Here is a 6,984-nt window from a genome sequence, read left to right as displayed (position 1 = left end):
GAGCCTGGCGTCGACCCATCAGCGCAACTTGCGGCGGGTCCTGGCGTCTCGGGAGGCCAGGATCCACGCTGTTCAGGAGGAGATGGAGATGTTCTTCAGGGAACCTCCCGAGCCCCCACAGCCTCCTGAGGCTCACGGTCCTGGAGGCTCATGAGCAGTCATCCCTTCAACCCGTGGCTTCAGCTACATCAACTCTACTTCGTCTCCAGAACTAGGTGACAGCTTCCAAGTTCGTTTAAGCTAGGAGCGCCCCTCGGGCAGCATTATTCCCAGGCCGCACGGGTCCGTCCCTGCGGCATGTACCCCTTTTGCTTAAGTCTTTAGCTTACCATGTTGGGGGCGCCCCTCGGGCTGCATCATCCCCAAGCTGCTCGGGCCAGACCCAGTGGCATGTATCTTCCTACATTTATCCAAGTTGATCTTCTCTTTATGCTTAACCTGCCAACGGCTATCGCCTACTTGATTGCCGCCCGCCTGTTCACCCTATGCAATCCGCTTGCACGTTAAAAGGGGGGCTCCTGAGCATCGTGACTCAGGAGCTCTTACTGGATCTCCAGCCATCACCCCCTGGTCTTGACCGCGGCATCGCGACCTGGCATACCAGCGGCGGCTGAGCTCGCTCGAGGGCCGGGACCTGAGGACGTAGAGTGCTTGCATCTAACCGCCTTGCAGGAACATACAGTCACCAAGACTCAAGACCAGGTGCAACCCGCGTTTTGGTAGGGCCTCGTGAGTCCCATGCTAGCTCACGAGTGCCCAGATACACCTCGCAGCCCTGCCGTGCAAGCCACGTGTCAGGGCAGGGCTGTACACGCCCCGGGGGCTCCTCCCGGAGGGGGCCCCATCCCACGCCCAACTTGAAGCACCATGCTACGCGCGGGCTGACGACACAGCCGAGGAGCGGCTATGCCCGTGCACAAGCAGAAGCACTACGCTCCGCGCTGGTGATAAACAACTGAGGGCGACCCGACGGTCGAGCCAACCTCAGGGAGCCCAGAGTTCAGCGCCCAGCCTTACCGCAACGCCTCCCCTCGGGAAAGCCGCACATGGGGGCTGGGAACGGGGGCTGCACACGGGTCACGCCCAAGCGGACGCCACCCAACCAGGTCCTCCGGACCTCGGCATCGCGCGCCCCTTCCAAGGCCTCGGCGAGGGCAGGTACGGGATTGTTTGCACGTCAAGGGGGACTCCTGAGCATCGCAACTCAGGAGCCTAACTGGTCACGTAGCCCCTCACTCCTTGGTCCGTCCTGGTCTCCGGTCGGCCCAATGGCGGTTGAGGTATGCGCAGGGCCGGGCTCTGCCGACGTAGAACAATAATCTATCCCAGCGAACTCTCCCTATATGCTGTTTGCGCATCAAGGGAGACTCCGGAGCATCGCGACAAAGGAGCCTAACTGGTCACGTAGCCCCTCATTCCTTGGTCCGTCCTGGTCTCCGGTCGGCCCAATGGCGGTTGAGGAATGTGCGGGGCCGGGCTCCGCCGACGCAGAACGCAAAGAAAATAGGAAGGAAATCACAAAATCTCGAAGCAAATATTACAAGCATATTGTCCTCACAATACCAAATAAAAGTCTAAACGCCTCCACGAGGCCGGTTAAATGTTGCAGGAACAGAACAGGAGAAATGGCCACGGGTCACCTCCAGGCGTCGCCAACACCTGCGGAAGGCGCTCACTCGTGATCTGCTTTGTCTTCACCACCAGCCGCAAGGTAGACGACGCCGGACAGAGGAGCGGAGACAAAGCCACGGAACCTTCTCAGCAAGGCCCCCACTTGATCCCGCACAGTCGTGGCAGCTGCCTCGTATTGATCTTCAGCCACCAGCTCTAGCAGCTCGTCAAGGCGAGCGTTGGGGTCGCGGAGGTGCAGAAGGCTGAAGACCTGAGTTAGTGCAACTGAAGGCAGGACATGAGCTTCTGCCTCTGCCATGGGAGCGAGGCCGTCGACGACCTCCTCAAGCGCCTTCACCATGATAGGAAGGAGCTAGGCGGGGTTGTCCTCGTCGGTGTCCAGAGGCTTCTCCAGGCCGCGCTCGTAGAGCGTCTCCAGCGCCTCGCGTGACCTCTGTCAGATTTTGGGTTCCGGCAGACCCTTGAGGTTCGAACACTGGGGTGCACGCGAAGATCTCTCCCCTACCTATCTATGCCCGATCTCGTCGCGTGATCTAAGCTGGAAACGATGAACAACACAAGGGACACGAGGTTTATACTGGTTCGGGGCACCGCTGTGGTGTAATACCCTACTCCAGTGTGTGGTGTGGTGGATTGCCTCAGGGGTTGATGATGAACAGTACAAGGGAAGAACAGCCTCGCGAGAGGTGTTCTTGAGCTGGTGCGATGAACTACCTGGGTGAGTTTAGTCGCCTCTCTCTCTCTGCTAGGGCTCTATCGGATTTCCCGATCTCTTGATGTCCTCTCCCCTACTCTGTGGTGGCTAGCTCTATTTATAGAGGCCCTGGGCCTCTCCCCAAATAATGAGCGGGAAGGGTGCCAACAATTGGCCATTTTGAAGGGGAACATCTAGTACAAGTTATCCTGACCAAAGGTGGTCTTCGGCTGCCAAAGCACTAGTGATGACGCCGTCTTGGGCTCCACGGTGACCTCCGTCCTGCCGCTCTGCTGGTCTTGGTCTCGTTGCACCAGAATGGTAACCTTTGCCTGATGCCTTGGCCTCTGCTTGCTCCCTTTGCACTGAAAGGGAAACAAGGACACTACGTAGGCCAGCGCCCGCCTGGCGCCCGCTTGGTCTCGATCGTCATGGCTTGCGTCACAGGCTCCTCACGAGGTACCCCTGCCTTGATCTCTCCGCCTTCTCGTGAGCCTGCCTGATGAGGCTGCTCCTGAGGAAGCTTCCTGTCGTCCGCCCCGCGAGGCTCGGCCCCTCGCGAGGGTCTTGAGCTTGAGCTGATGAAGATGGGCCATGCTGGTCCCCCACTTGAGCCACGCCGCAGGCCGCAGGCAGGCAAGTCTGGGGACCCCCGTTCCCAGAACGCCGACAGTAGCCCCCGGGCCCAAGGCGCGTGCGGGCTTGGCTTAGCAGAGAAGCAAAAGGGCAAGCGCGAAGCGCCACGGGCCCCAAAAGCCTACGGCCTTGGGCGCCGCGTGGTGGTATATTGGACGCGGGCGACTACGCTTCCCACGACGCCTCGGCAACTGTCTATCTGACAAAAGAGGTGCCCGGGCCAGACTTACTTGCTTTGTTCTCGTTCGTCTCGCCCTAGATCCCCTTTCTCGCTCTTCTCCTTCTCGCCCCCGAAATCCTCCAGATCTGCCTCAATCCTTCTCATCCGGCATGCCATGGCGCCTCGCAAGTCCCCGACCGAGGCCTGGTGCTCGCCGGCTCTGGATTCCACGAACCTGTCGGAGAAGAACCTCGTCCTCACGCGCCTGATAACGGTGGTGCAGGGCCGCCAGGGGGCGAATGTGCTCAAGGCCGGCTCCGACCAGCCTGAGGGCAAGGGGAGCACCTTCTATCCATTCATCGTGAGCGCCATCATCGCCTGTCTGGTGCCTCCTTTCTCTGAGTTCTTCTTTGCTGTTCTCCGCCAATACAACTTGCAGGCTCTGAATCTCCACCCTAACTCCGTTCTTCTCCTGGCGATTTTCGCTTACTATTGTGAGGCTCACGTTGGGGTAAAGCCCTCGGTGGCCTTGCTGCGCCACTTTTTCTCCCTCCGAGTTTTTGGTGCCCATGTCTCCGCATGCGCGAGCTTTATCGCATATTCCAACTCCAATGCCATTTCGAAGCCTGGGAAGAGGATCGAAGGCTTCCGGAGCAAGTGGGTCATGGTGGACGTCGGGCGCATCCACCCCCGACTGGTGTTGCCCACGGGGCAGCCCAAGGCCGTTGATGCGTGGTCCCGTGCGGAGCTCGTCGACCCCCTTGTGAAGGCGGTGCTGAAGAGGATGAATGCAGACTTGAGGCCAAGCAACTTGGGGGTGGCGAAGTTGACCGGGGCCACCCTCCTAAGGGAGTTCTTGGAGCACCGGGTGGCTCCTCTCCAGGAAATTCGCTCCCATTGTGGAGGCTTGGGGGCGCGGACGCCACGCTGCGCCTGAGCTCCAAGGCCCTGACCGACGAGGATCTGGTCACGGCCCTCCATTCCTTGGTTGGGGAGATGTGGTGAGCCCGATGGGCGCCCCCGTCCCCCTATTCCTTCGCGACGACTGGGAGCAGGTGGTGAACGCCATGCCCACCTTTAATGGTAAGGGGCTGGTGCCTGCGGAAGCTCCTGAGGATCTGGCGGCGCTGGCGATGGTGAACGTGTCCTCCAGTAGCTCCAGCAGGAGTAAGGGGGAAGAAGAAGCGGAGGAGGAAGAGTCTGACTCCGAAGTGACTGGCGAGGAGTCAGGGGAGTCCTTCCCTTGACGCAGGTCCCAGGCCCTCCGCTCCATGCCGGACGACGACGAGGCCGGTGCCACGCGAGGAGGGGAGGACTCTCCCTTGGTCACAAGGAAGGGCAGGTCGGGACTGGTTCCCCCAGGGTCTACTCTGGTCCCTGGGCGGTCTGAGGCCAGCTCCGGCCCTCCTGACGCGCCTTCTGCTTCCAGGCCTCCCAAGGCCGACCCCAGCTGCAGGCTTTCGGGCTTCAAGTTTGGCCGGAGGTTGCTTGAGTCCGTGAACGACGTCTAGTAAGTGCTTGATTCGTGCTTTGCTTGGGTTCTGCCGCCGAGGCTTGACGCCTGCGTTCTTTTGCTAGGTCGGCACCTGCAGCAAAGAGGTTGAGAGGGGCTTCCGCGGCCCTGCTTGGGGCGAGTCCATCTGCCGGGGCGGCGCCTTCATCCGCTGGGGAAGAAGACGGCAAGGCTTGGGCCTCCTCTGCCCGATCGTCTTCGCGAGGCCAACTGGGACAACTTGGCGAGGAGTCGGCCCCCGTGGCCCCGCTAAACCCTGGAGTCGACTGCGCTCGATGCTGCAGCCGGAGCAGCCAAGGCCGAGAGGGTTCCTTCCTGTCAAGCTATGATCACGCTGCCGTCGTCTCCGCTCGCTCCACTGGTTCCCGTCTCTTCTGCTCCCTTTGCCGCCGTCCTGGACCTGGCTGCCAACGAACTGAGCCAGCTGCGGGAGGATCTCCTGAGTGCGGACCCTCGCCTAGTGGCCGGGCGCCTGGAGCTAGCTTCTGGCTGGGCCCGTTCTGCCGCCTCCATCCGAGCAGCGCTGAGCCAGGCCGTGTCGGCCTCCGATGGGAGAAGCAGGCCACCAGCCAAGCCAAGGCCGCTTGTGACGCTGCCCTGGGTGACGCTGCGGCCGCCCAGGGCCGCTGCAAGGCGCTGGAGGTCGAGCTGCAAGGCCTGCGCGACGAGCTCGCCAAGGAGGTGCACGGCCGCCAGGAGAAGGAGAAGGAGATGAAGGCTCATGAGGCTGCCGTCAAGGACCGGGACGCCAAGCTTGATGACCGCCACAACAAATTGGAGACGTTGGAGCGGTTGCTGAAGGCGGAGAGGGCCGAGCTGGATGCCAAGGCGAAGGTCCTGGCGGAGGATCGGGTGGCCTTCGCGAAGCTGGAGAAGAAAGCTCGCGCCACGCTGAAGACGCTTTACGAGAGCGGCCTGGAGGAGCCTTGGCTGGTACAGAGGACGGTGCCACCAAGCTGCTCCCCTTCCTGGTCGATGCGCTTGAAGATGTCACAGACGGCCTTGGCCCCACGGTCGAGGCCGAGACGCGTGCTCTGTCCTCTGCGACGCTGACGCATGTCCTCAGCCACGTCTACCTGCGCGACCCCAACGTCGACTTCGACAGCCTGCTGGAACCCGTGAGAGGCGACCATGCCGCCGCTGCCGCTGAGGCCGTGAAAGGCCGAGCAGAGGCTTTGCTAGGGAAGTTCCGCTCCTTCAGCATCTTGCCCGGGCGCGGTGCTGCCAACTCCGCGACCTCAGGAGGCGGAGTCACACAACGTGACTCCACCACAGGCGACGGCGCCATTGGAGAGTGATCCCTTCGCGGCTTCTGTCCTGCTTTTATTCCTGCAACATGCGCCATGCCTCGCGGAGGCGTTTAAACTTGTGTTTGGCGTTGTGGAACAGTCTATGGCTTGTAATATTTGCTTTGAATTTCCTGGAATTTGCATTTTCCTCTCCTACTTGCTTGCGCTCTACGTCGGCAGGGCCCGGCCCCGCACGTACCTCACCCAGCGTTAGCCTCGACTGGAAACCAGGACGGGACTAAGGAGTGAGGGGCTACGTGACCAGTTAGGCTCCTGAGTCGCGATGCTCAGGAGTCCCCCTTGACGCTCAAACGGGTTTTCATACCCTGGCTCCGCTCGGGGTGGGCGCGCGATGACCAGGTCTGAAGGACCTGGCTGGGTGGCGTGCGCTCGGGCCAGGCCCGGGCGTAGCCCGCGTGTCCAGCCCCCTCGCGCGGCGCTCCCGAGGGGAGGCGTTGCGACGGTGCCGGACACTGAGTACTAGGCTCCCTGAGGTTGGTACGGCCGTGGGCTGCCCTCGGTTGTTTATCACCAGCGTGGAGCATAGCGCTTTCATATGTGTACGGGCATAGCCGCTCCTCGGCAGTGTCGTCAGCCAGCGCGGAGCATGGTGCTTCCACTGTTACGTGGGAGGGGGCTCCCCTCCGGGAGGAGCCCCCGGGGCGTGTACAGCCCCGCCCTGACACGTGGCCGTCACGGTAGGGCTAGGAGAGGTGTATCTGGGCACTCGTGAGCCAGCGCGGGACTCACGAGGCCCTACCTCAAGGCGGGTTGCGCCTGGCTCTGGGCCTTTATCAATGGTGTGTTCCTACAGGGTGGTTAGAATGCAAATGCTCTACGTCCTCAGGTCCCGGCCCTCGAGCGAGTTCAGCCGCCGCTGGTATGACAGGTCGCGATGTCGTGGGTCAAGGCCAGGGGGTGAGGGCTGGAGAGCCAGTAGGAGCCCATGAGTCGCGATGCTCAGGTACTCCCCTTTTAACGTGCAAGCGCTTTGCATGAGAGTGGAGAAGTCCGCGATAAGCAGCAGGTGATAATCATGGGAGCCAGATTAAGCGCGAAG

Source organism: Triticum urartu, chromosome 2 (assembly GCF_003073215.2).
Source record: "Triticum urartu cultivar G1812 chromosome 2, Tu2.1, whole genome shotgun sequence".
In the NCBI taxonomy this organism is placed as follows: Eukaryota; Viridiplantae; Streptophyta; class Magnoliopsida; order Poales; family Poaceae; genus Triticum; species Triticum urartu.
Note: the sequence above shows the minus strand (reverse complement) of the source record.